Here is a 27,875-nt window from a genome sequence, read left to right on the forward strand (position 1 = left end):
CTGAAGCGGCTTTGGCACAAAAGGTCGTACTATGTGTCGGAAGTGACCGACCTTGACGTGTGACGGTAGGCTGTCTCCTTTAAAAGTTAACTTCACACACTGCGAGTTCCCCAGGCGACGGGCTTGCAATATGGCAATTCCCTCTGTCGCCGGCTTGATGAGTATGTGCAGGTCAGCATCGCTTATCGAATTATCTACGTCATACACAACGCCGGCTGTAGAGTCGTGATCATCTTGCTTATAGCAGCGTACGTTGATGTTATCCAGCACCTTAACATTACTGAGAATGTCTAGCGCGCTGCGGTTTGTGACATCTATAGCAAGGATGTTCTTTCGGGCGTTGATCCTTACATCTTTGATCTGACCGGGAACAAGTGCCTCGAGCGACACAGATGTGGCTTGGCGGTTGATCCGGTTTAGATTGTCGCTAGCAGCCACATGCACAAATAAAATTGTGAGGTCTGATGGCTTTCGCGTAGGGATCACAGTTGCCTTACTTGTGGAAGGAGATGTCCTGACGAGTCGTCTCTTTGCTTTGTTCTTCGCTACGGGCACGATGTCACTGTCATCCGAGGTTTCATCACTGGTCGCTGAGTAGATCACAGTGTCCTCGCTGTCGGTGTCACTCGGGCGACTAGACCGCTTTCTCGGAGCGGCCGCTGTTGATGTAGAAGGACCAGGGACCCCTCCAGGTGACTCCACGTCCATCGCCGTAGTTAAGGGAGTGGCGTCTAGACTCGGGCGACTAGACCGCTTTCTCGGAGCGGCCGCTGTTGTTGTAGAAGGACCAGGGACTCCTCCAGGTGACTCCACGTCCATCGCCGTAGTTAAGGGAGCGGCGTCTCCCACCGGGTACACTGTAAACAAAAAAACACCCAGATGGGCGTTTTTTGCTTGTCCTCTAGCGCATTCCCTTTTGTACATCTTTTTGCTCCCATTGAAAGGGCGTACGATAAAACTCCCATTGACGTGGGCATTAATTGGGCACACAACGGGGGTACCGTATACGCCCACTTCACCCCCCCCCCCCCTATTTGACTGGGAGGTACAATGGGAGTATTGTGAAGGAATTAAAGGCATTTTAGTTTAGGTGCGGCAAGCTCGTAGCGAAATGCATGGTGGCGCGGGTCACGCGCTTACGCAGTACCAGACGGAACACCGCAGGCCGAAATGTCGAACGCCGGCGATCAAGGCTCAAGGGAACTCGGCCGTCCGTGAGCTGCCACCCGAGCAGGCGTCGCACCTGCTCGGAGCGAACGCCGGCGTCCGACACCTTGGCCTGCGGTGTTCCGTCTGCTGCTGCATAGGCGCGGCGTACCGCCACGAAGCATTTCGCCGCGGGCTCGCCACACGTGGTTCAATCGACGGCACAGGGCCACCGCTGAATCGACCAAGTCACGCGCACACGTGGTCCAATGGCGAATGAACCCGTCACCGCACGTCTTCATTTTTTTTCCCTTTCGCTGATCACAGAGCCCCTCTTTGCAAAGCTTTTATACAGTCGTCCTAGCTTATCGGCAGTGCCTCCGAGGCCAGCAAACGCCTTCGAGAGCAGTTGCTACTTGCTGAAAGGAAAAATGCACGAGACACACACTGACAGTGAAGAAAATTTATTTTACACCAAATGTAAGAAATATAATATGTTCACTTCCGGGCCCAAAAGAAAGCACATTTCTGCCCCAGTAAAACAATTGTCTGGATTTTAAAAAAGAGCACTGTACATTGTAAGCATGCCAGTTGCTAGTATTCTACATGTCCTAATACAATGAAATTAGTATAGTAAATGAAAGAAATGCTAAGAAATCTTATCTCGTTTCATACTGAACTGTAACTACAGAGCCATGTGTTTGAACTGTTACTTTGTACTGACGCTCCACACTTTTGCACAGACTATATATTGAGCTTGCTTGACTAAGAGTAAAACTTCATTTGGCCTAGTTGGCACATAATTCTGAACTTAAAACTTACAGAGCAAACACCTAAGACGAACCGCAAAAGGCAGACACGACACACGCTGGCACTAACTGACAACTCCTTTATTTCTTCGTCGTCGATGCATATATATGCCCTAGGCCACACAACTGCACAGGCACACACATTACATTACAGAGATCTCCCAAATTATCACATATGCCAACGTAGGAACTCAAATTCAGATGGGTGCAGGGACAAAGCTATGTCACTGATGCAATTATCATTTTGCCTTTTTATGTCGTAGGCCTCTAAGGCAAGCCGCGCAAGCTCATTCATGCTTTTGCCAAGAATCGACGTCCCATCAAGTCGTGCCTCACAATTTTTGCAAGAGTTTATATGCGCAACAATGTGCACTCTTCTATCTACATTTTTGTTTACTTTTTGTGCATGTTCCCTGCGCGGTCCCTTAAACACATAAGGTCATCTATCAACTCAAGAAAATTGCTTGCAGGCATAGTGTTCCTTTGGCGTTTTCTGCACCGAACAAGCTTTTAAAGCTATGCTCCCGCACCTGCGGAGAGGGCAGAGGAGGACGCCAAATTCAGCATGATGCTTCATACGTGTTGTGCGCGGTCGGCATGGTTTATACAATTCACTCTCATGTGCTAAGACATAGCTTGGCTAGATATGGCATTGCATCAATGAGCGACTCAGGGAACATGCGCAACAAGTAAACAAAAATGTAGATAGAGGAGCGCACCTTGGTGCGCATATAAACTCTTGCAACAATTGTGAGGCACAACTTGATGGGACGTCGATTCTTGGCAAAAGCAAGAATGAGCATGTGCGGCTTGCCTTAGAGGCTTACCACAAGAAAGGCAGGGCGATAATTGCATTAGTAAGATATCTTTGTCCCTGCATCCATCTGAATTTGACTTCCTACGCTTGCGTATGTGATAATTTGGCAGATCTCTGTAATGTAATCTGAGTGCCTGCGCGGTAGTGTGGCCTAGGGTTTATATTGCATCGACGACGAAGAAATAAAGAAGTTAGCACCAGTGTGTGTTGTATCTTCCTTTTGTGGTTCGTCTTAGGTGTTTGTGCTGTAAGTTTAAGTTGCTTGACTAAGCCATTCCTAATTAACAGTGGCTGGTATAATGAGGCCGATCAGTGGTATTTTGCATGGACTAGCACACAAATATGATAAATGTCAAAGTACTAAATTAAGAAATTGGGACTCATCACACAAACAAGCTACATAATTTAGTGCTGGATTTCTGAGCAAGCTATTAAAAATTATTGTATTTTATGAACCAGAACCCACCTTCTGATTATGACACATGCCATAGCGAGTAACCCGAATTAATTTGGACAACCTGGGGTTCTTTAACATGCACCTGTCTAAGTACACAGGTGCTTTTGCATTTCGCTCCCACTGAAATGCGGTTTTGTTTAAGACTACATTTACGAAAGTTCCAAACACGATCCCCCCTATATTTTTACAGTGGGTGCTCTTTAAATGGAGCCTCAAGGTGCCAGGGAAATTGGTTCCATTTACCAGGCATTATATTTACTGAGAGACATTGCAGAGAGCCAACCAATTATCAGGATGGTGTCCTATTTAAGCGGCAGTTTCGAAGCGATTTTCGTTTATCGAGATTCCACTGTAGTCCATAATAGTGGATGAGTTGTGTTCTGCATGGACACATTAGCATGGCTACCATGTTTAGTTGAATATTGTGCAAGCAGCAACATTTCACTGTACCCAGTGCAATATATAAAGCCAGCAATGTAACATGTTGCAAATGCAGCCACGAACAAGTACGTTCCCTGATCATATCCAAAAGCAGCATCTTTATACGAAATTAGTCATGCTTTCTCCCGTTTAAGTGCCTTGTTTTCAGAAATCAAATCCTCCTTATCATATTGACCTCCAATTGTGTCATTCCCCGAGCTGAGGTCATTTGAGATTGCATTTATTTGCCCTTCAAATAGCATATTGGTCTTATTTAAAAAGCACATGGCATCACAGTGACCACCTAGACATAGAATTCGAGCTGCAACACAGTAGCAAACATTCTGAGGTAGAAGCCTAACTATTCTTTTGAATTTGGATGCATGCTCAAAACACTGCTACGCAATTGCAGACAGGGCTGATAGTGTAGCAACCAGGACAGATTTAACGGACATAAAGGAGCAAAATTGTGTGAGCTTCGAATTATTATTCTCTCTGAGGAACCATGCTGTCCAATTATAAAACGGGGATCAAAATAAAGTAATTGGATAGCAAATCTGCATTTCATTAAGTAAATAAAATACTGTTCATGCTACCTTCCAGGGTGCACACTACATTCACTTTCCCTGAATGTGAATTTGCTACCTTTCCATGGGTTGCCAAATGTATAGGTGTATTGTTGGTCAAGGGTGGTGGAATGGATATAGGTCTCAGGCTAGAGGAAATATTTAGAGAAGGAGACTTGCCAGGTTGAACAACGAATGTCTCAGGCTGGAGCCATTTGGTTCTCTTGCAAAGATGTTGCCTCCAGCTTGAGACTTCCTTTGTTGGACAACTGTTGATGACTAATTTCGCCATCTTTTCATTTACCCTCGTCTTATTCAACCTATTGCTCCACGCAGCAGCTGCACTTTCTTTAAAAAATAAAGATATTAATGAGCTCAAAGGCTTTGTGCATGGCTGCATCCCCAAGTGCAAAAATTTGTTCGCAGATTGAATGACAGAGTTGGTACCTTTCTTGAGAATTCAATAGGAACCAAAAATTAAGCTAACAGACTGGTTATGACGACAAGTAAACATGAATTGATGTGGAGTGCCATTTCTTCATTTTGCACCAGGCTTGGGGCCAGCCAGACTTCTTCCTAAAATTGAGAAAATTTTTCTAATGAAATACATATTAAGAGTATTTTCTTCATAATCTGAAAATTTAAAAACATGGTTATTTGGTTATTCATATTTAGTTGGGAACAGTGCGAAGGACAGTGACGAAGTAAGGGCTTATGCAGTAATGCCACATAGTGCTGGCTGAGAACAGATTCAATTTTAGAACAGACAAACAGTTAAGTACTTTGGAATGCTTCCTAAAATCCATAAAAAACCAAAGCAGGAAGCAGTTGTACAAAATAATGTATGTGCATGAAAAATGCATCTGATCATCGGTTCGCAGACATGTAGGCCATTTGCTTGTCAGTTAACAAAACACGTGTTACACTGAAACATTTCTCCTACAATTTGGCAATTCTGTGGGCTTTCATTATTGCTCGGGTCAGTTGGTTTATGTTGTTACTGCTACTAGTGTACGGTGAAGTGTAATGTAGATGGGCAAGTACTACTGACAACTATGAACATTGGCAAATTTTGCTGCACCAGGATAACGCATGCATTGTCCCGCTGCAGCGAAACTTTCCAGTAAACATTCACAGTTGTCTGTAGCACTTTCCCATCTGTCTCGCCTCACACTGTTCCATCTATAGCGCTTCACCATACTGTAATATGCACCACCGACACAAAATTCTACCCTTCTGAAGTTCTTACTGCTACTTCGCACTCGTCACATTCAGGCCGCCAGGCGTACTGAGCCCAATGTAGTATAACTGCATAGACTGGCAGCTCCTGTCATGGACTTATTCTGGTGTAATGGCACCACAGAAGCAAACGAAGACAAAGACATGCAGGACACAAGTGCCTAACCTCAACTCTCGCTTTAATAAGAAAACAGACATCATATACATCACATAGTGACAGGAAGTGATGTCATTAATTCAAAAATAAATTCTTTGTGCAATGTAGCTGAGAATGACTGATGCATTTGTTCTTTTCGTGCTAATCTGCCAAAGCTTAATTATCTTATGTACATCTGCTCATAATTTTTGGCTACAAGTTTTGATGAACACAGGAACAAACCAATCTATTTTGCAGTGCATCACTATGTGCGAATGAGAGTTATTCCACACAAACTTCATTAGCCGCAATCTCAAATTAATACAATGTGTGTATGCAATGCAAGCATGACTGGATGGGAATGGCTGACTGTACATAACCTCCGTTGCACAGTGCACCGCCTGCAAATTGTGCTGCACGCAACAAATTAATTTGTTTTCCTGGCTTGTCTTTTTTTCTCATCAGAGCAAATCTCTCATCACATGTTTCATACAGAAAAAAAATTTTTGCCCGTAGAGACCAGCTACACAATTACCCATGAAAATTACAAATGCATACGAAACAACTGCAACCACTTTTTTACTTCATCTCATTCATTATATTCCATATTCATGCCTAATTTAGTTGCGCAAATAATTGTTTTCTTAGGCCCTTGTTAGGAGAGTTTTGTGCTGTAATAAAAGGCAGAAGCCAAAAAAAGGAAAAGGTTGGTTGTGGTTGAAGCACAATATGCATCTAGTGAGCTAGGCCGCAAGCGTTGTGTAGTCTGCTGCCATCATAAGGCCGTGCCTACATTGGACAGATGGGATGCTCTATTAATGCGAAATCAGGGAAATTGAGGGAGTATGAGTCATCCGGGTGAAACAATCCTCCATCACACAATGTTAAATACTGCAAAGAATGTGACTGCGGTCCTGTGTTCCACAAAACTTGCGTTGTAGCCAGGTATTACGACCTGACAACATGCAAGGTAATTGTGGCTTGCAACATTTAAAAAGTATGACGAATGTATCAGTGATCCATTAGTTGCACTGCATAAAGAATTTCTTTTAACAGATATCATCACATCATGTCTCCACCTGTTATTAAATATTGCCTGTTTCCTTATTTTAAAGCTTGAAGTGAGATCCGGTGCTTGTGTCATGTGCGTACATATCTTTGTTTACTTTTTGTGGTGTCATTACACCAGAATTTATATAACCAAATGGCCACACACTGCTTTTGTCACGTTATAGTGGTGCTTGCAAAGCCTCCCAAACAGCAGCCTATTTGGTCAAAACATGCTTTTGTACATATGCTCTTCCAAATAGAAAAGCTATCAAGAAGGTAACAAGAATCAAGAGCATTAAGTTAAATCCACTGCAATGCTTTACTTTTTTGCCTTTATTCCTTACACCTAAGTGGATAAGAAAGAGTGTGAATGTTACAGAAATGCACTAAATAAGTTGTTGAAATTATGCAAAAATGTTAACGCAACTAAGCATAGATTTATGTGCAATAATAGACACCAGTCTCAATTTCTTTCCTTCTGACATAAACATAGTATATCTTATTCCTTTGGCATGAAGGAAAGCATATGTAGACCAGACAAGCTTATATTTGAATGAGAGCCTTCACGATTAAGCACCACTATAATGTGACCATAAGAGTACATACACTGTAAACAGTGCCGATGACAGCCCAAATTTCATAAGTGCAACATGTTAGCGAAAGCAGCAACCATTAACCCAGAAACTAATCAAATCCCACAATATAACAAGAAAAAAAAAGATTAATGTGTCAGCGCAGCACATGTTCTCTGAAGTTACAGAAAAGTGGTATGCTTATTAACAAACCTGAAACCACAGCACATTTGTATCTGCCCACCCCCTGCCTCTTTATGTGCTTTCGTGCCTCTGACAAGGCATTACTGGATATTTATTTGCTTGTCTGTTGCAAAAACACATCAATTATTAGTCAGTGCACTGTGCACCATGCCATTTATCTATGTGGACTCACTTTGTGCCCTTAGCACTGCTCTCACCTATTCAGAACTAAGGATTGCAAAAAGACTTGTTCCACTTAAATCTACATGCCTTAATATGTGGGTTCTGCAGTTGAAATAGGGTAATTATAAGTAAAATGCGTGACATGTTCTGATGAACTTTGTTTTCATAATCTAATTGTTTATTTGGGCACATAACCAGTCAGATCATTTGTACTAAAACAAGAAAACAAATTCAACACACTAGTTTATACTAGTTGGTGCTCTATTGACTTTAGTACACACATTGAACAAACGACAGGCAGTGAGAAATACCAACAACCACTAACTTCCACACGGCATTATTGGCCACATGTGCACGATATAGCTACAAAAACCCAAACGAAAGTAGACAAAGAAAAAAGTACATTTTAACAGAAAAAGAACAAGACAAAAAAACTTCTTTTGGTAGCTAAGTCACAATCAAGGTGTAAATGACAGCTATAGTTTGGTAAGCACACATGTAGTTACTTTGCTCAGTTCCTCGATATCCCAATTTCTTGTTTGACAGCAACACCAACGGGACATCTACGCATATCTATTGCACATGCCATTTTTGCTCGCTCCAAAATCCTTTCGTGGTTATTCATTTAGTACCTGCTTTGCCTGTACTGGCATTGCAGGGGGGGTATACATTCTGTGTAATGTAACTTACATTCAAATCAAGCACACAAAGCAGGGAGGGAATTATCTTTGAAAACTATGCAAACAATTGCAGGCTGAAAAACCTTGCAGTCCCTTTGGTCCAAGGAAAAAACAATGTGAGGCATCACCTATAAGTAAAGGAAATTAATAAACCTTTTTAGTGTAATCTCTTTCTTGTGAGGTATGATGATAGCCTGATATGAATTTCTCTATTCTCTACATGTTTGGAACAGTATATGCTTGAAATAATCTTAACTGAAGAGATTTCCCAGTCTTTTAAATCCTGCCATTGCAGCTTACCCTTACTCTCAGTAATACAAAGCCTTTTAGTATGACTTCCTATTACAAATCTAACTGCCATATTTTGAACATTTTCAAGCAGACCAGCTAACTCAATATTATGGGGATTCTAGCAAACATGTACTTATTTGATTAGTGAATGCACATAAGCAAAATACCGCTGTTCTTTGAGGTTTTCGGGAAGCCAACCAAATGTGTATGGGTGGACACACGACAGCTACTACACCAATAAGCATCGTGGCCAACCAAAATTAAGTTTATTCCTATATGGGTGGGCGCGGCGGAGTGTGAGCAGACAATGGTCGGCTTTTTCTGGAGTCATATACAAAGGAACCCCAACATAACGAATGCACCAAAATCAGCAATTTGGTTTGTTGTACTCAGATTCGACCGTTTAGTCAAATAAGTACATTTGCAAATGGATTGTTTTCCCACGGAAAGGGCCGCAGTCAGAAAACACAAATCTGAATGAGAAAAAAATTTTGAATTTGAGAGTCAGCGACCAAAGATACGGTTTCACGGTGTGTTAACGATACCTTCACATAGGTAGCATGAAGCAAACCCAGCCTTGCTTTCGCATCCACCCTGTCCTCTTTGATACTGCCATACACAGTGGAACGACACCATCATGAAAAGTGCTGGCAGTGGAGGTGAATGCTTTGTCTGTATCAAACTTCAATGCATCTCTGAAACTACAGATTATGCAACCCCGTGTACTAAACCCGGGGGAAGACTGTGCACATAATACCACGCCATATCAGCACGTCTAGTCTTTCCACAGGCAGCAGATCACCTCTAGAACAGGGTGTGCAGGCTGCAGATGTGCTCAGCTGCGCTCACAGCCATGGCGCTAGAAAAGAAGACGCACGGACTGGGCCCTTCTGAGGGCCCCCTTAAAAGCTCAGTTTGTCATTTTTTGTTTCTGTAATAGGCTAGTGATAAAAGTGAATTTGCTTCATGCCTATTAAGAAATGTTGTACACATGGTAGAAAAATTATGAAAGTAGAACATTTTATTACTTTTCACCCCTCTCAGTTGGAATATCGTACAAATGCATAAGCAGCCATTTTTGCCTTGTTTCATCTAAGATGTTTTTTTCATGCTGAAAGAAAGGCATGTGTTTAAAAAATAAGCTTGGTTGCAACATGTAAAGGAATTATGTAATGTCACAAGGGTTCCTGAAATCAAAATATATTTGTGATTTCTTTGCGACTGGAACACTCAAAAGGAAAACGACCTTTTAAACAGACTAAAACAAAGCCACAGCACATGCACCCATACTAAGCCAGGGACTGTATCAAGCTGATATGAGAAGACTTTCAAGAAAGAATCATTCCCGGTTTGGGAAAATTCTTAAAACAATGGTTAATACCTGGCCCCACGCCTTAAATCTAGAAGGAATAAAGTTCTTAAGCTACTCTGTGTTCTTTCTTGAACCCAACAAATGTGCCTAGAAAAATGGGTCAAGTCTACATCTTGCCGCATCTGTGGCAAGGTGTGAACAAAAAACTCGCTTTAGCTGGCTGCAGTGCTCCCTGCGATGAATATTCAGGCAGAAAATTGTTACCCTAGTGTGACTGTGCACCCAAGAAAACAAAATGTGGTAGACTACATCAATGCAAACGGAAAAATCTTTAGTCCATGCTTGCTGGCAACCTGTGTCTGTATTGGCCTCTAGGAGAATTGTGGCCCCCACGTGCTGGAATATTTCCGTGGCATAGAAAACATTGTGTGATACCAGCTATCAAGCTATCAAAAGAGCTATAGGCAATTTTGCTGCAATAACAGTACTGTTTTTATAGCATTCGTTGTGGGGAGTGCAGCTTGCCCCTTTTGCCGGAGTTCTTGCTGAACGGCGATTTATTATCAGTTTGTTATATGTGGAACTTGAACAGCTTATATTTTTGTCTCCTCAATCCACACTTCTGCTGCACTTTTGTCAGCATCTCTACACAGGGTGTCTTGACTGAGGTCATACCAAGTAAGCACGCTACAAGCCTTGTGTGCATCGTCTTCATGACTCTTTCGATGACCAAATTTCATTTTCAGTGACTTTATCAACTAAGTATCTAGCGGCAGCTTGAACATGGGTACTCATGAGAACTCGCACCAGGCTTGGTCAAATACGTCCAGCACTGCAGCACTGAGTAGTGAACCATGCTGTAAGAGTTGGCAACTAAATTGCCACCTTGTGATTGAAACTTTTCATCCTTACAATCAAGGCTTCAATTGCCCAGCCAGCGAGCTGCAGCAAAGGTGTGAACTATAGTCATCTGATGTCACATTCTATGTCATAGCGATAGCAGGTGATCCCTCCAGTGGTGGCCCTCAAGGCCAACAGGCATCCCTTTCTATGCACGTGCTTGTGTAGGACTGGGGAGATGGTGCCAGTTTGTTCTTCAGCATTAACACTGTTCACGCTGTATCAGGAACACATTTTCTTACTCAGTGCAATAGCCCTTGAACCTACATAATTGCCAATGAGTCCTTTGTCGACCAACCTTTCCTTTGCCATGTCATTTCCTTCTGCCTTGATGTCACAGCAACTTCAGCTATATGAATCAATGATGGTGTTTGAGTACCCACTGTTGGAATCGCACCGCAGACACGAGTTGTTGGGGTCTCGGTGCTGACGCCCGTTATTGCCAATGGGTCGCAAGCCCCAAGGGTAGCGTTGGCCTGGCGGCCTGGGGCACTGGAAGCATCCGAAGGTCCCGGCAAAGCATGAGAAGACTGGTAACAGAACAACTTGTTTATTCTAACATAGCAAAAGAGCGGCCGGTCAGGTCGACCGGAGTGGAGAGACGGGAGAGCACGTAACTCAATAGTACAAATCGGAGCCTCTCTCCTGGCGTCCGGGGGCAGCTGCTCTTATACCCTCGGCGTCGCGGTCCAAAAGAGAAGGTCACGGGATGAAGGTCACGGGACGGCGCAGCAGGGGCCCACGACGGCGCGAGCGGTTGAGCCGAGAGACCTCCAGGCTCCTCATTCGGGGAACTCCGCTCCCCGGCTGCCGCGCTTTGACAAGCGAGGGCACACACACACACGCACACACACGAAGACACGTGGCACTGAAACACGCCTGGACACGCTTGGCGGGTAGGCGTCGCGGCGGCGTCGGACGGGCCAAAATGTCCGCCGCTTTGAACAAAGCCCCGGCGTCCGTTGCATCCGCGCCGGCATTACCGCGCGTTGTAGGCGAAACGTAACAGACCGCCCCGCCGGGGGAAGGAGATCCCGATGGTCAGGGGACTGCATCCGCTGTCCGGAGGGATGTCGCTCGATGATGCTCATAACTGAAGTCGGGCGTCCTTTGGCGTTTCTTGAACGCAGCGCACAGAGAAGGCCTCGTTCTCACGTTCAGGTGCACACAGGACACTGCAAACTGACTTCGGGAGAGTTGACATTTTTGTTCTCGTTTCCGGCAAGCGTTAGAACCACGCCTGAAAGTCAACCGCTCAGTCAGCAAGCACGGCACAACCCTCACTAAGCCCTGCCAGGCTCTTTCCCCTTTTTTTTTACTGCTGCCTAGTTCCTTACAGTAGTTTAGCAGCACTCAGAACGCGTCCACAAATCGGAAAAATTGCACTAAAAAGCACATCATCACTTTGAAACACTACACAAAAGCAATAAGTTAAAAAAAATCCTGCCTCAGGAAGAAAAACATCAGTAACAAGCAATTTTGAGGCTGATTCCCACGTTAGGGGCTTCGACTTAAGCCATCGGCGTTACCGTTGAGACTCCCCTTTTTGTAACGCACCTCAAAGGAATATTGTTGCAAAGCGAGGCTCCAGCGCAGGAGGCGGCCATTTTTGGGAGAGATGGTCTGCAGCCATTGGAGAGGGCAGTGATCCGTTTCAATGATAAACCTCGAGCCAGCTAGGTAACATGACAATTTCTGAACGGCCCACACGATACACGCACACTCTTTCTCGGTGGCGCTATACGCCTGCTCACGACTCGTCAGCTTACGACTAGCATACAGGACGGGGTGTTCTACTTCTCCATTTTCCCATTGGCACAGTACAACGCCCATGCCTCGCTCACTAGCATCGCACTGAACAACGAACCTTTTTGTGTAGTCGGGCGATCGTAGCACAGGCTGGCTTGTTAGGGCGCTCTTTAGGGCGCTAAAAGCCCTTTCCTTCGTCTCCTCCCAGACGACTGTTTGCGGCTCTGTCTTTCTTAGAGCATCCGTCAAGGGAGCCGCGATATCAGAGTACCTGGGGATGTACCTCTGATAGTAGCCGGCGACACCTAAGAACGACCGAATATCGGTCTTCGTGCGCGGTCGCGGGAAGTCTCGCACAGCGGCCACCTTTATTTCAGAGGGGCGGCGACGACCCCGACCAATCACGTGTCCGAGGTAGACAACCTCGGCCTGTGCTAACTGGCACTTGGGAGCCTTGACTGTCAAGCCCGCATCGCGCAGGCGGGTTAGCACTGCCCGCAAGTGCGCCATATGTTCAGGCCAGGATGCGGAGAATATCGCTACGTCGTCTAGATACGGTAAAGCGAATTCTTGCTGTCCCCGCAACACTTTATCCATGAGGCTTGAAAAGCAGTATGGCGCGCTCTTCAAACCAAAACTCAAAACTTTAGGACGGAATGTCCCCATTGGTGAAATGAACGCCGCATACCTACTAGCCTCTTCTGTAAGTGGAACCTGCCAATAACCCCTGACAAGATCTAGGGTGGAAATAAACTGAGCGCTACTCACTCTCTCAAGGCGCTCCTCGATGTTAGGGATCGGATAAATTTGATCCTTAGTGATGGAATTAAGCCTGCGGTAGTCGACGCAAGGACGAGGTTCCTTGCCCGGTACCTCAACTAAAATCAAAGGGGAGGTATAATCACTCTCACCCGCTTCAATAACACCGAGCTGTAGCATTTTCTTTACCTCAGCCTCCATAATATCGCTCTGGCGGGGTGACACCCGGTACGCCTTGGATCGTACTGGCTCTGGGGAGGTAAGTTCTATGTCATGAGTAAGGACAGAAGTCCTACCAGGCCTCTCAGAGAACAGACCTTGAAACTCTTGTAAGAGCTGGTGTAGTTCTGTTTTCTGCTCAGGCGACAGCGATGCTTTACTTATTAAGTCACTAATGACTTGATCGGCGTCTTTCCTGTTTGTCACTGAGCCTAGTCCCGGAAGCTCGACCTGAAGCTCTTCTAACTTTCCCGCATCGGGAATTTCCTCTCCAGTATCTGGTGCCTTTAACGCTACAGGCTAAATTTTATCCCGTTCGGGCGTGCTCTGAATATCAGCTTGCTGCGCCTCTGACCCTTTTTCATCGTTCAACAACGTCGGTCCCGCATCTACCGCCTTTGCAGCGAGCTCCCGAACCTTCGATCTGGTTAAGGCCTGAACGCTAGCCTCACCAAACAAAAGCCCCTTCTCGCGCAGGAGGTGATCGGACCTGTTCGAAAATAAGTACGGGTACTGGGGGGGCAGCATAGATGACACTGCGGCCTCCGTCTCAAGTGCTCCGAAAGGTCCTTCAATAAGCACTTTTGCTACCGGCAGACACACGCTATGAGCTTCCACTGCTTGCTTGATCCATGCGCACTCGCCCGTGAACATATCGGGTTCTACGTAAGAGGGGTGAACGACATCCATCGTAGCTGCGGTATCGCGAAGCACTCGGCACTCTCTCCCGTTCACGAGGAGGTCTCGCATGTAAGGCTCGAGAAGCTTCATGTTCTCGTCAGTGCTGCCTAATGAAAAAAACACGACTTTTGGTTTTGTTTCTGGGCACTGCGCCGAAAAGTGACCCGGCTTCTGGCACGTATAACACAGGCGCGCTTGCCTCGCCTCGAACCGCTTTCTGCGTTCGGCTTCGGTTGCCGCCGTCTCCTTACGTTCGGTCGGACTGCTTTCACTCGCATCCGCACTACGTGTATCCCCCTTTGCTCTCATGGGCGTGAACTTTGGCCTCTCAAACTTGGAGCCAAATTCACCCTTTTGACCGTCCTTAGCTCCGCGAGCCCGACGCGTCACAAACTCCTCGGCTAACTGAGCGGCTCTAGCCACCGTACTAACGTCTGGCCTATCCAAGACCCAGTACCGCACGTTCTCAGGTAACCGACTATAAAACTGTTCTAGCCCGAAACACTGCAGAACTTTCTCGTGGTCACCAAACGCTTTCTCTTCTTTGAGCCACTCCTGCATGTTTGACATAAGCCTGTAGGCAAACTCTGTATATGACTCACTTTTGCCTTTCTCATTTTCCCGAAACTTCCGACGGAACGCCTCCGCTGACAGCCGGTACTTTTTTAGCAGACTCGATTTCACTTTGTCGAAATCCTCTGCCTCCTCTCTCTCTAAGCGAGCGACTACGTCGGCCGCCTCGCCGGGTAGCAAAGTGAGCAAGCGCTGTGGCCACGTTTCCCGAGAGAACCCCTGCTTCTCGCACGTTCGCTCAAAGTTAACCAGGAACAAACCAATGTCCTCTCCAAGCTTAAACGGCCGCATCAGGTCAGTCATTTTGAACAATACTCGTTCTCCTGCACCGTGTGCCTGACTTCCATTACGAGCGCGTTCCATCTCTAACTCGAGACGCTTCATTTCCAAAGCGTGTTGACGGTCGCGCTCTCTTTCTTTCTCTTGTTGCTCTCGTTCTATCTGTTCTTTACGTTCGCGCTCATCTTTCTCTTTCTGTTCTTTACGTTCGCGCTCCTGTCTTTTTGCCGTCTCCCTCTCCTCAATGGTCTCAAGGCATTCCGACAGCTCGTCATCCTCAGCTTCTAACTCAAGAATAGCCCTTAGCAGTTCTGGTTTTCTGAGTTTGTCTGAGACATCCAGACCCAACTCTCTTGCAAGCTCCAGCAATTTCGGTTTGCGCAACGACTTCAAATCCATGGCTGCTCTGAATGCTGCTTTCTCTACTGCCTACTATTGTCTTGCCGCAAACTAACCCGGTAGCAACGACAACCACAATTACCAGCTCTGTTTCTAACACTAACAAAAGCCTGGCAAAACTCAGAAGAAGAAAGTCCCGCACTCACCAAACCTCGCAGCCAAGACTTCAGCGCAGTCGTTCCGCTGCAGGCAACCAGTCATCACACAGGGCTCGTTGCACTGCTCCCGGATGGTCGTTGAGCTGCTCAGCATACAGTCAACCGCATCTCTTCGCTGCTGGCCTCCGTCGTCGCGATCTCACCGCTGGCAACCAGATGTTGGAATCGCACCGCAGACACGAGTTGTTGGGGTCTCGGTGCTGACGCCCGTTATTGCCAATGGGTCGCAAGCCCCAAGGGTAGCGTTGGCCTGGCGGCCTGGGGCACTGGAAGCATCCGAAGGTCCCGGCAAAGCATGAGAAGACTGGTAACAGAACAACTTGTTTATTCTAACATAGCAAAAGAGCGGCCGGTCAGGTCGACCGGAGTGGAGAGACGGGAGAGCACGTAACTCAATAGTACAAATCGGAGCCTCTCTCCTGGCGTCCGGGGGCAGCTGCTCTTATACCCTCGGCGTCGCGGTCCAAAAGAGAAGGTCACGGGATGAAGGTCACGGGACGGCGCAGCAGGGGCCCACGACGGCGCGAGCGGTTGAGCCGAGAGACCTCCAGGCTCCTCATTCGGGGAACTCCGCTCCCCGGCTGCCGCGCTTTGACAAGCGAGGGCACACACACACACACGCACACACGAAGACACGTGGCACTGAAACACGCCTGGACACGCTTGGCGGGTAGGCGTCGCGGCGGCGTCGGACGGGCCAAAATGTCCGCCGCTTTGAACAAAGCCCCGGCGTCCGTTGCATCCGCGCCGGCATTACCGCGCGTTGTAGGCGAAACGTAACACCACACAGCCTTGCAGCTTTCCAACCTGAACATTGCTTCATTAAAAGCTGACATGATTTGGTCTCAGCAGACAGATCAGAGTTTAAAAGAAGCCTTAAACTTCTTTCAAAGTCATTCTAACCTTGTCAATAATCCCGTGCCTTTTGATGTGTTATTCAGCATTGTCCAAAGCAAGTCGGCTCTTAAAAATCAAAATAACAACTTTGTGAGGCCACCTACTAGGCTACCACTGTCTCTTCAGCCAGCCTGAAGTGTCTTGCAGCCATCAAAGCTGGAGTGCAAAAAAAACGACAAAGAAAAGTGTGGCAGACAAAATGCTCATGGAAATCCATATGTTTATGGACTGTTACACTGACTGAAAAAGATGGTGGCTTCCCAATACAGTCTTGATGTACGTAGCTGTTTCAGTCACGAATAAACAGCCAGTTGCGCAGTCCTGCACAAGCACAGTGTACAGATGCCCATGGATTAAAATTTGTAGTGTGTGCATGTGGTACAGTGTACCACATTTCATGTTCCCGAGGCTGCAGTACACTGGGAAGACTGGTTGCAACTTCAATAGTAGGCCCTTAGAGTATTGCAGCCCTTTGTTCATATTTTGCTGCAGATTGTATCAAATGCGAATGCAAATTGTTTTGCAGGACACGTCAGTTCAGTTCAAGCAATTAGACAGAGTAACCCAAGAAATAGTTTAAGCCTCGAAAAGGTCTTAATACAGTCCCTAGTTTAGTACAGGTTTTCGCCTGATGTTTTGGCTTCTTCTACGGTATAATGCTGTTGCTTGCTAGGTACTGGTGGTGTGATGTGCACACTCTCTTGTGTTGCTATAATGACAACTTGTAAAAAAGATTTTCCTTCCTAACAAACATTTGGATACAGTGCCTGTGAGCTCATGTTTTAACCTGTTTTTCATTTGATCTGTGCATTTACATTGAACGTAAACTAGAAAATATCAGTACTGAGAATCCCAAAAGAACACACCTGTGTAACGATTCTGCCGAGATCGTGGGAGTGGTCCAGCCACAGGATGCAACGCAGGTAGGAAGGCCTCCTGAGTTAAAGCAAAATAACAATCGTTGTAAGATGCGAATAAAAAAGTTTATTCTGTGAGGCTTTCAGCATGTATACTAATTACCACATTTGTATGTAAAATAGTTTTGCGTAATAGCTGAGCAAGGTTAACGTCTCGCCCTGTGACTGTCAGCCAATGCTACTCATTGCAATGGTGGCAAATATGGCACATCCTTTCAAATGGAGCTTTTGTGGGTTACATGAATTTAAAAGAACTTAGGTTTACATAATACATAACACCTGTGGTTAGAAGGATCTCTTGCATGCAGCACCAATGCCACAAGTGGCACTGCTTAACACTTCCAGGGCCAGACTTAGTACATAAACAATACAAATGTGCAACAATGTGAACAGGTGGTTAGCTGCTGCTATAACTCAAAGATTGCATGCATCATGTAGATGTGAATGCAGCTCCCATCAGGAGCGAGTTGCCCTTTAGTGCACTTCACTTCTCTTCCTCTTTTGTCTTCATTGCATGTTGGTGCCATATGGTAATAATGAACAAAAATTAAGCACTTCAGTTCCCATTCTTGTTTTACTACATGCTGTAAAGTCATCTAAGTGCGCTTAATACTCTTAAGAATGTACTTTAGCCATTTTGTCAATATTTTTCGCTTGGCTTCACTACACCTTAATGTAGTGCAAATTCTAGACAATGCTTACAAAAAAACCTACTCCACACAATAACACCTCCAATTAACAGTACACAGTCTATGGCTTCGAGATGTGTACATACATACTTTATACATGGTTACAATGAAAATATAAGTGGCTGTTCTAATACGCACACTTAGCATACTGCATAACAGTCACCTGGTTCCAAAATGGCTTTTTGTTATCACACATAGGACGGCCACAACTATAAATTTAATTCTGGCAGTAACTTAAGCCACGCCCAAAACCTTCATAGTGCAATCAATGAAAATTTTCGAATTTAGAGCAGTTAGACATAAACAGGGCAAGTAGTTTTAAAGTGTTAAATAATGAACTGTTATGGAATATGGCGGTAGAAGGCCATGCGCCTGAAACATAGGTACTGTTTATCATATAAGCACATTCTTATATTTTTGCTTAGTTTCCTAGGGATTGCATCAAACAGTTTGCTTGTGTAAATTTTGCTACGTGGCTGTATCGTATTAGCCCTTATCTTTTCGCATTTGGCTTACTGCAGCTTTATGCACATGCATAAAGCTACTACTGCTACCACTTTCTACACTACTACCTACTACCTACACTACTACCTTCAGCTGAAGGTCAAGCACTATGCTGTCCAACATACATGCATTTAACAACACCGAACAGTAGACAGAGAATGAGCAACTCTTTTAAAAAGTGCAGTTCTTTGGAGACACATTGATATATATCTGGAAAACAGAGATTTTTGCTAAAATTATAACTTAATATAATTGGTACTGAGCATAATGCATCTTGCAATAAACTTGCATTTGCCGCACACCATTATACACACTGCGACCTCTGCAGCTTCTCCACAATCTGGCACAATGTGCTCAAGCTGCCTGTAAACCCTGGAAGGGGTCTATGATAGTTTAAGAAGCTTAGCAAACATGAGAAAGACCTAAAATGAAGGTCAGAGAAGCAAAACAAATTTTTAACCATTCCTCTCTATGTTGCTATGAATGTCAAGGTTCCAGCAAATGATGTGTCTGAACTGTGTTTTTAATCGTGCAATACTAGAGAGCACATTTTTGCAATAATAATGTGACAGAGAAGAATGACAGAAACTAACTTAATGAATATTTTTCTAAACTTGCATGAGGTTTTCGTCATTATGCTGATGCACACACCTGCATACCTCTACTGTGAAGTCTTGTTTCAGTTTATTTTATTGTCACATAGTAATTTACACCATACACTTGTCCTGAAATACATCACGTTGGGCTCCTTCAGTATTTTTTGCTTACTGGAAACACACATGCCTATACAGGGCAAGCACTCAATACATGCAAGACTGCCACGGGAATGGCCACTCGAGGTCGACTGTTAGTACAGCGCAAAAGACGAGGACTGAAGGAAGAACACAACACAGGCGCTGTCACACAGAAACATACTCAAGGCACTTTGCGAGATTCTCAGGCTTCTTTCATGCTCTAAAAACACATTATGTAGCACATATTGAGCCACAGATAGCTGCACTGGGAAATTTTCACGTTGCTCTACAATTTTATAATTGAGACTTTTTATCTAATTACATTTGAGAAGTTGATTAATTGATTAAGACTAATTAGGTAATTAGGCAAAATGCAGCAAATCTAAGTATTTCCAAGAGACAGGAAACAACATTACATAGGTTCTGTGCAGCTAGATGGCATATTCATATTTTTAAGTTTGCTAGAGTTACGTGGGATAACCTGCATACCTCCTATGGAACAGGTGTCACACCAATCACTCTAAGTAATGCCGCTAAACTAGCCATTGCGCTCAAAACATACAGGGTAAAAAAGCAAACTCTAGGTAAGAGCATACCAAGGCCTCTATTGCTGAAAAGGGAAACTGATGGGAGGCGCCCGATCTCCGGCCATGAAGCTGCTTCATCCTCACAGTTGGCAATGAAACGACCGCAGCCGCAGTCCTGAAATAAAAATGAAAAATTTGACACTACAGTGATCACACAGAACACAAAAAAGCTGGTCACAAGCTTATCTTGGAGAACATCTGCTGCTACATTAGGTTTTGTATATTCGTCAGCTTATTGTTAAACTAAGCTTGCCAATATTTTATATCTTAATGGCTTTGCTCTTTACAAACCAATACCTTTGCCCAACTCATGCACATATGCACTACTTAAGCTATGAGATGTTTACTGATCCCTTACAATGAATGGCTTCTAAGACAAATTATTTCACACAAAAGGATGCATAACTTATGAGTGTTACTGACATTGAATACCAAGGTAGTACCTTTTTTTATAGACAATCGCGGACTTGAAGCACATTTTTCTCACAGATACAGGTTACAGGTTGATCGGTCTGCCCTTTTTTTTTTTTTTTTTCACCAGCAACAGAAATTTTGTTATTAATACTCGTGCAATATAGGATGACGCTGTGATGTGTGATATGATCCTGAGTTGAAAAGCGCAACTTCTTTGTGTTAATTTGGCACCTAGAATTCAATACTAAATATCTGTACCCAATAGGCAATGGCACAGCAGCAAAGTAATTAAACATTAAACAAGTTCAGGTATCCAGAGCACAGCGCCAGCTGTTGAATAACATTGCACAAGCATCGACTATATAGATATAACGTAGTAAGTGCACCGCAGGCGTAGTGGCGGCCTCAGCAAAGAACACAGGCATGGAGCGACGCGCCCGTATGACCTATCACCGGCAATGCTATCGCGTAAATTGATATATCTCGTCACGGCACGGGCACCGTTTTCTGCCGGCCGAGGTGCCGGCGCCACTGGTACTCACCTGTTCCGGCCGCCGAGGTTCAAGTGACGGCGTATCCAGTAATCTGAACCCAAGCAGGACACCTGTTACCGCCAAGCAGTACGCTAACAATAAAGAGGTTCTTATACTCTGACCGGCAGCTCATGCGGCGCTGACCCGTAGTGCCGTAGGAAGCTCACCACACGCTTTTAATACCACAAACGCGCCGCCGACATTTCACGCCTGTAGATCAAAGTCGACGGGCGCAGGCTCTACATGCTACGTGCCGCAGTCGCGCACTGCCTGCACAATCAACGACGTGGGCGCGAAGAGACACAGACGATAGAAAGGAGCGTACTGGCAAATCTGCACAATGCGCGCTAAGTGGGCGACCTACTGCACACAATCGCACGGGCTAGGGGATTGGCGCCACGTACGCGCCAGCTAGCAGATACCGCGCACAAAGAAGCGCCGCCGGTTCTCGCTCAAATGATCGCTGTACAAACACTCACACACGCGCACCGCAGTAAGCCCTTAACGAGCCGCCACATTTTCAGGCCGCGGTTAGGCGGCGAAGCTTAGCTCACCTCGCACTGCACGTAACTATTATGGTAGTGGCTTGCGCTTCGGGGATCATGTCGAATGCTCACATCCGCCCAATTAAAGACGCGGCAAAGTCCCTCATTATATAAAATCCTAATTTTTAAGTACACTCGCTTGACTCTGAGCACTCAAGTCGCCTCGATTACGACAAAGCTCGAAGAAACACAGTGATCGTGCAAAATGGTTCTGGACGGTCAACTGTCGCGCCATGTTGTATCGAGACCTTCAACAAGTCATATCAGCGCGTCTCCTCACTTAGAACACATGCACACTCATAGAACATGTAATAATCGTTCAAAGTCACTTACCGTGGAGTCTTGGGGGTTCAAAGCAGTGAGAAACATCAACCACGGTAGAAGAATGTGCCGTCGCTGGTCGAATGGCCGTCGCTGAAAGCTGCTTCAACGGGCGCGCGCGCGCTCCGAAGGCTGGTGTTCCTCCGCGCGTAGTTCCGACTTCGGCGTCCTCTGCAGCACCAAGGCGCGGCTACTCCGAACAGAAAAACAGCGCCGACACACATTGCGCGGGATATTTCGAATCTGACTGCAGAAATAATCCTACTGAAATTGTCGCTGCGGCTGACTGCCTTGTTGGTCATGGCTGAGTTATTCTTTTCTCTGTTTGGCTCGTCTCAATTTCCCCTACGCCACCGTTATTCCTTGAAAACCCCCATTTTACAACCGCAATGCCCCTTCAAATGGGGTCGGGGGTATAATAATGGTTCTAGCTTATTTTACTTCTTCTCGTGGGCGTACTCATTTTAAGCTGGGGGGGAAAAATGGCATATCAACTGTTAAAACGCCCATATGGGCTCATTTGTGTTTACAGTGTAGCTTCAAATTCGCAGAGACAAAAAAGCAGCGTTCCACACAGTAGACACTTCGTCGTCGTCTCACCTTCACACACATAAGGTGGACAATTATGTGAGCGCATTTTGGCTGTCGAAGCCGGCCGATTGATGATCGTCGCCAAGCGAACTATCCGGCCTGCAGTTACGTCGGTGACTGTTAACCGTGACCGTCATTCATCACTAACCGTCGTTCACAGCGGCTGCACGTTTTCGATATATGTGGTGCAGACGCGTAGATTTAAACGCATTTCAAATGTTCACATGCGCTTATTTTATGCAAAGCTTACTTTTGCGATTCATTCATACCGCAGACTAAACTGCTGCTTCGTAGCAGCAAATCTGCAGTGGAAAAAGATTAAAGATGCAGGAACCTCTAGATGAAATTTATTTCGTATAAAGGAATGGGGGGATGACCAACGGCTGCTGGCAGCAGGGCAAGAGTTTTGGTTCTTGGAGCCTTGGAGAGCAGAATTAAAAGCAGCTGGAAAGGCAAAAAAGCTATTAAGAGTAACAACTGGTTATTCTGTTGCGTTAATCACATCAAGATGGCAAACTTGCAAAGTAATTATTCACACATTGCAGAATGTAATATGAGAACACATTTTTTCTTGATATCTTCATACTACTCCGGTCTGTTTACTATAACCCAGCGCTTATTAAACATACAGGCAGAAGATTACATTCCACATTTCGACTAAGGCCGATCGAGCAAGCAAGCTATTGCGGGTGCTAAATGCTGAAGCTATCACAGCAGTCTCATAAGCGGGAGCGTCCGAGGACTCCGCTTACTACAATACATTAAACACTACCACACCAATCAACGTTACGGGAAAAAAACAGACCGCCCACAAAAAATAAAGAAACAGGAGAGAAAAACCAAGGTGCGGCGGGCAAATTGTATCTGCTAGTATTTGCTCTGTTTTGAACACACTGTTCTAGACCCGCGTAGTCACAGCAATCGCACAAGCAACACAGCGAATTGGGCGTACTGGTAAGTTAACATTTTGGCACCATTCTTGGCGTATATGTGCAGTACGACACAACCGTGTCGCTCATTCTTTGTCCCGCGTCTGTGCCGCGCTGAACATATACGCCAAAAATCGTGGAAGTGAACAACCTCTCGGGTCAGGCGTGCGCACCTAAGCGTTAAGAGGGGTGTTGCTCGAGATAAATGTTGCTTTAGTGTAAACAAAGCGAACGCACCTAGCGTACCGTGGTCCCTTTCGGAGCCGGCCGGTCTCGGCCCATACGCAGTAGCCATACCAGTCGCCGGTGCACGTCTGTCCGTCCGCACCGCACCGCACCGCGTAAAACGCCTTGCCACCTCCCCTGCGGTCTGTGCCGTTTGGTGCTCTCCATCACATGTTATTGGAAAACAAGTGTCATTATAATGTGTTTCGCATCACTTTACCGAAGCCCTTGACTTAATATCGTCGAACACCGTACCTACAACCCAGAGCCGATAAATGCAGCGCACGCCCGACGGTCCGCTGATTGCGATGTCGATGGCACTGACAGTACCGACAAGTCGGCGTCGCGCCCGTAAAGTTGGCTTCGCAGAGGCGCATTTGAACATTTGGCGTCATTTTACACCACGTGATAGCGCTCGGCGAATAGCGGTGCGAGCGGAGCCGGAAAAGTTATCCGCAACGCGTCATCTTGAGAGAGAGAGAGAGAGAAATCCCTTTATTCTACGATTTAAAAGAATGCATCGATGGCAGTCGAGGGCGTCGCTTGCGGCGTGCTTCAACGCTACCCGATAAAGTCTGGAAGGAATTGTTGGTCGTAAAGAACGATTGCGGCGGTCAGCCATTCGGCGAAAGGGAAGGGTGGGATAGACGAGTGTTTTGGTAAGAGGGGTAGTGTTGGATGGTATTGCCAGAGGATGTGTGATGTGTTGGAAGGATAGACTTCACAGCGGCTACTGCGAGGGGGATATTCAGTGAGTAGGCCTTGGACACGGTGGCCTTGGAGGAGGTGCTTCCGCGCTGAAGGGAGCAGGGTGTTCGCATGAGCTTGTCGGATCAATGTGACCTGTTGCCTTGTAATGTCTCGGTGTAGCTTAAGGTATACCTTGCGCTCGTCCCTACCTGGGTGCAATTGCAGTGAAGGTGTTGGTGAGACGAATAGATTTGGTCGGGGGATTTTGGGAGCCTGGAGGATCACATCGTGGGCAAGCTGATTAGCTCATTCATTCCCCAACATCCCCTCATGACCAGGAATACAGAATTTCTACCTGTTGATGGAGACATTCTTGTAAGTGCTTAGCGATATGTTTAGTTAAGTCGTCATATATGAGCTTTCTGCATGCTGAGATTGAATCAGTAAGTATGAAGGGTGTTGAGATAAGTGCTACTGGGAGATGTATCGCTGCTACTACCGCTTGTAGTTCTGCTTTGGTTGTATCAGTGTTTGAAATTAATTCACTGTGTATCGTACGAGGGGTGTGATCTACTGAAGCAAGGTTTGGGTACGGGCTAGTTGGTATTCCATGGTATTCCATTGCCGTAACGCTTATCTACCACCGCTACGGCAATGCCTTTGTTTCGAATGGTGGCATCTGTATAGTAATATGTGCCATGTGGGTTGCGCCCTATTTGTATTTTGCAGAATTGCAAAATACAAATGACTGTGACTCACAGGCAAGTGGGCCTGTGAGTGCCCACTTGCCTGTGGGCACTCACAGGCAAGTGGGCGATTGTTTCCTCGCAGCTACAGTTATCGCATGTAGGGCTGTTGGCAATTCCGATCCGAAATGATTACGCATTCGTGAAGGCCACGACAAGCCACCAGCGGCACAGCAGCATCTCCTCAGCTCTAGGTAGTCCTGACGGAAGGCAGAGCCGTAGATTCAGATCTATGTTGTGGAGACGAGCGTTGGTAAATTCTGTCGAGTTCCACTGTGCAAGTGTAAGTTCACGTGCAAGCGAACGGAGACCTATAGCTGCGTCTGTTCTGGATAACGGTATATCTACACAGTGGGGAACATCGTGAACAGATCGGGCGGCCTCATCTACATGGTCGTCTCCGTAGATACCGCAATGGCCCGGCATCCAATGATATGCTATGTTGAAACACGTGTCTACCCTGCGCAGTCTGTTGGAGTTGGAGTCCGTGCCTTGGTTTGTGCGTGGTAATTATTTTGGTGATGGTAGTGTGGCATCTCGTGTCAGCAAGCAGTTGCGAGTTCGTGCTGACGGGGAGTCCCAGTGCTAGCTTTGTAGCCTTGCGAATTGACGTATCGATGCGTGCAAAATCTTGTTTGCGGACATATGGTATAAGGCAAGCGATATCGTGGACTGGATATAAGTAACGTGTAGTGAAGGCGTACAGCGTGTCAGATTCTTTTAGTCCCCGGTTTCTATTCGATACCCTTCGTATCATGTGAAGAACTTGCTCTTCTTGTCTAAGCAAGTGTTTTAGCGGCGGGGCCAGCGTCTTTCTGTACATGGAGCCCTATAATCTTTAAACATTTGGTTTGGGGTAGGTTCTCGTGCATAACGATGATGCATGAGGGTTTCTATCTGGGGTTTTTGTACAGGAGAAGTAGCGATTTTTTCCGGAGCACAAGGGAGCCCAATTTGTGCCGCCGCAGCCTGGACGTTGTTGATAACCTGTTGTATGGTGTTGTTATATTCGGCCTGGAATTCGACCTCTCAAGTGTGGGAAACGTACCAGCTCGCTTGCTAGTGTGAACGTAATCGCCCTCCTCCCCGAGAAAGCGTCACCGCGATGACCCCTGCCACGTGCCGAGCTGACACGGGCATTGGGGGCGCGAGCTCCACCACTGGAAAAGCTGACGCTGCCGTCGGCGTGACGAGGTATGAGGGCTCACGTGGACACAGCAGGCGCGTCGGCTGCTTCGGAAGCTCCGAAGCAAGCTGAAAACGAAAGTTCCAGGTCCCACCTGCGCTCAGGTTCTGATTAACTGGGGAGGTTTTTTTCGCTTCGTTTGTCTACTTGACAACGCCTGAAAGTACTACAACATGTAGTGGCCCCATTTGAAGGCGTCCAACATGACAGGCAACTGCTCGATGCCGCAGTGCCGGACGTACCCAACGGAGCCCGGTGTCAGCCTTCACACTTGCCCGCGGGAGAGGCAGCTGCGCGAGGCTATGGATCGCGAAACTTAGAACCGGAAAGCAGCGGTTGGCTACAACTCGGGTGTGCAGCAAAAAATTTCCGCAAGGAATATTTCTGGTACGGCGTCGGGGCTGCGATGTTCGGCGAGTAGCAGAAAGTGCGCACTGAGACGCGCGCCCGCGCGCGGCTGCCCGGCTAATGTCATTAAGCTTTGATCTATGCAGTTGTTGATGCCAGATACTAGCAAGTTCACTGGAAGGGAAAGGGAATGGTAAGAAGCACATTAAAAAAGAAAAGACATGCCATGTCTTCATGTTTGTGTTAGCACCAAACAATAAATGTATACTGGATTAAGAAAAAGACGTAGCAGGAAATTGCTCGCTAAGGCCGATAAACATACAGTGCGATGCTACTTGAGAAATAATGACATTGAAACTTCCAAGAAATTATAATAAAAAAAAAGGATTGAATCGTCGCGACGGCACATGACAAGTCGCCGCAAGCGTCGAAGTCCCTGGTTATAACGATATTACATTTTAACAGCTCTGATAGCGTCCACGCAACAATGGTTGCTTGTGTGCTGTCAAATGTTCCTATCCCGCGGCCTAAGGCTCACGGCACGGTGGGGAAACGCGGTGGAGAAACATTGCGCGCAGACATGCATGTAGACGCGCAGTTGGTCACCGCGAACTCGTGCGATCGCTGCATTAAGGCTTCATTCTGTTATGCGCCATTTGGTTATGCAGACAGCCCATGATAAGAACGTATTTCGCACAGTTTGCTCTCAGCGACTGCTTACTTTTAACGCAAGAAAACGGTTCGGGAGATTCCATCGCGGCGATCGCGCGCAGTGGCCATTCACTATACGTATTCGTTAAATACATAGCGTCTGTAAACCATTCTGTGCTTTCTGTTTGCCGAAGATTATGATTTTGACAGTAAAGAACTTCTGTCGTTTCGAGAGTACTTACAGAAATGTCCAGGAGGTCTCAAGCGTGGTGTTTTTATTGAGCGCCGACCGCCAAACTTATGAGGAGCGGATTGCGCTATCCCTCATACTATACGCAAGCGAGGCGCTTCCGACAGATGGCGACTCCGAGAGTCCTTGCCGCCAGTACAGCAGGCCATGAAGGGGAGGAGGCCATCGACTTCGCAACTTGACAAGGGGACACAAGAATGCGCCGAACACGCAGGCTATGGCACCACCTTGGAAGCAACCCCAGCAGGCTTCGACTACCAAGAGACCACGAGAAGTGAACGAACCTTTCAGTGGGGACCTCTCTACCGACTGTTGCGGCAGCACGCGAAGGCTAATTTAAAGCCGTGCTGGCCTCCGTCTTAGGCAGAAAAGCTCTGGACTCAGACAAAGTCACAACCATGAACCAATGAATACATTCTTTCTATTTTTCATCATCATGATTCCTGCCTTCGTCACCGTGTGCTGATTCTTGCGGTGAGGACCCACCTCACTCGGTCGAGATTATATCGGTGTCTTGTATGAGACCTGGGCATCTTTCTT

General features: G+C 46.2%; 1 long non-coding RNA gene across 1 annotated transcript; it reads right to left on the reverse strand.

The window, feature by feature from the left end:
- Positions 1–1,594: 1,594 nt before the first annotated feature.
- LOC129387208 (uncharacterized) lies at positions 1,595–22,246 on the reverse strand. Its single transcript, XR_008614481.2, has 4 exons — positions 21,732–22,246; positions 19,916–20,021; positions 17,342–17,411; positions 1,595–4,791 (listed from the first exon to the last, which is right to left on the reverse strand). It is a non-coding gene; the product is annotated as an uncharacterized lncRNA (long non-coding RNA).
- Positions 22,247–27,875: the final 5,629 nt, after the last annotated feature.

This window comes from Dermacentor andersoni, chromosome 2 (assembly GCF_023375885.2).
Source record: "Dermacentor andersoni chromosome 2, qqDerAnde1_hic_scaffold, whole genome shotgun sequence".
In the NCBI taxonomy this organism is placed as follows: domain Eukaryota; kingdom Metazoa; phylum Arthropoda; class Arachnida; order Ixodida; family Ixodidae; genus Dermacentor; species Dermacentor andersoni.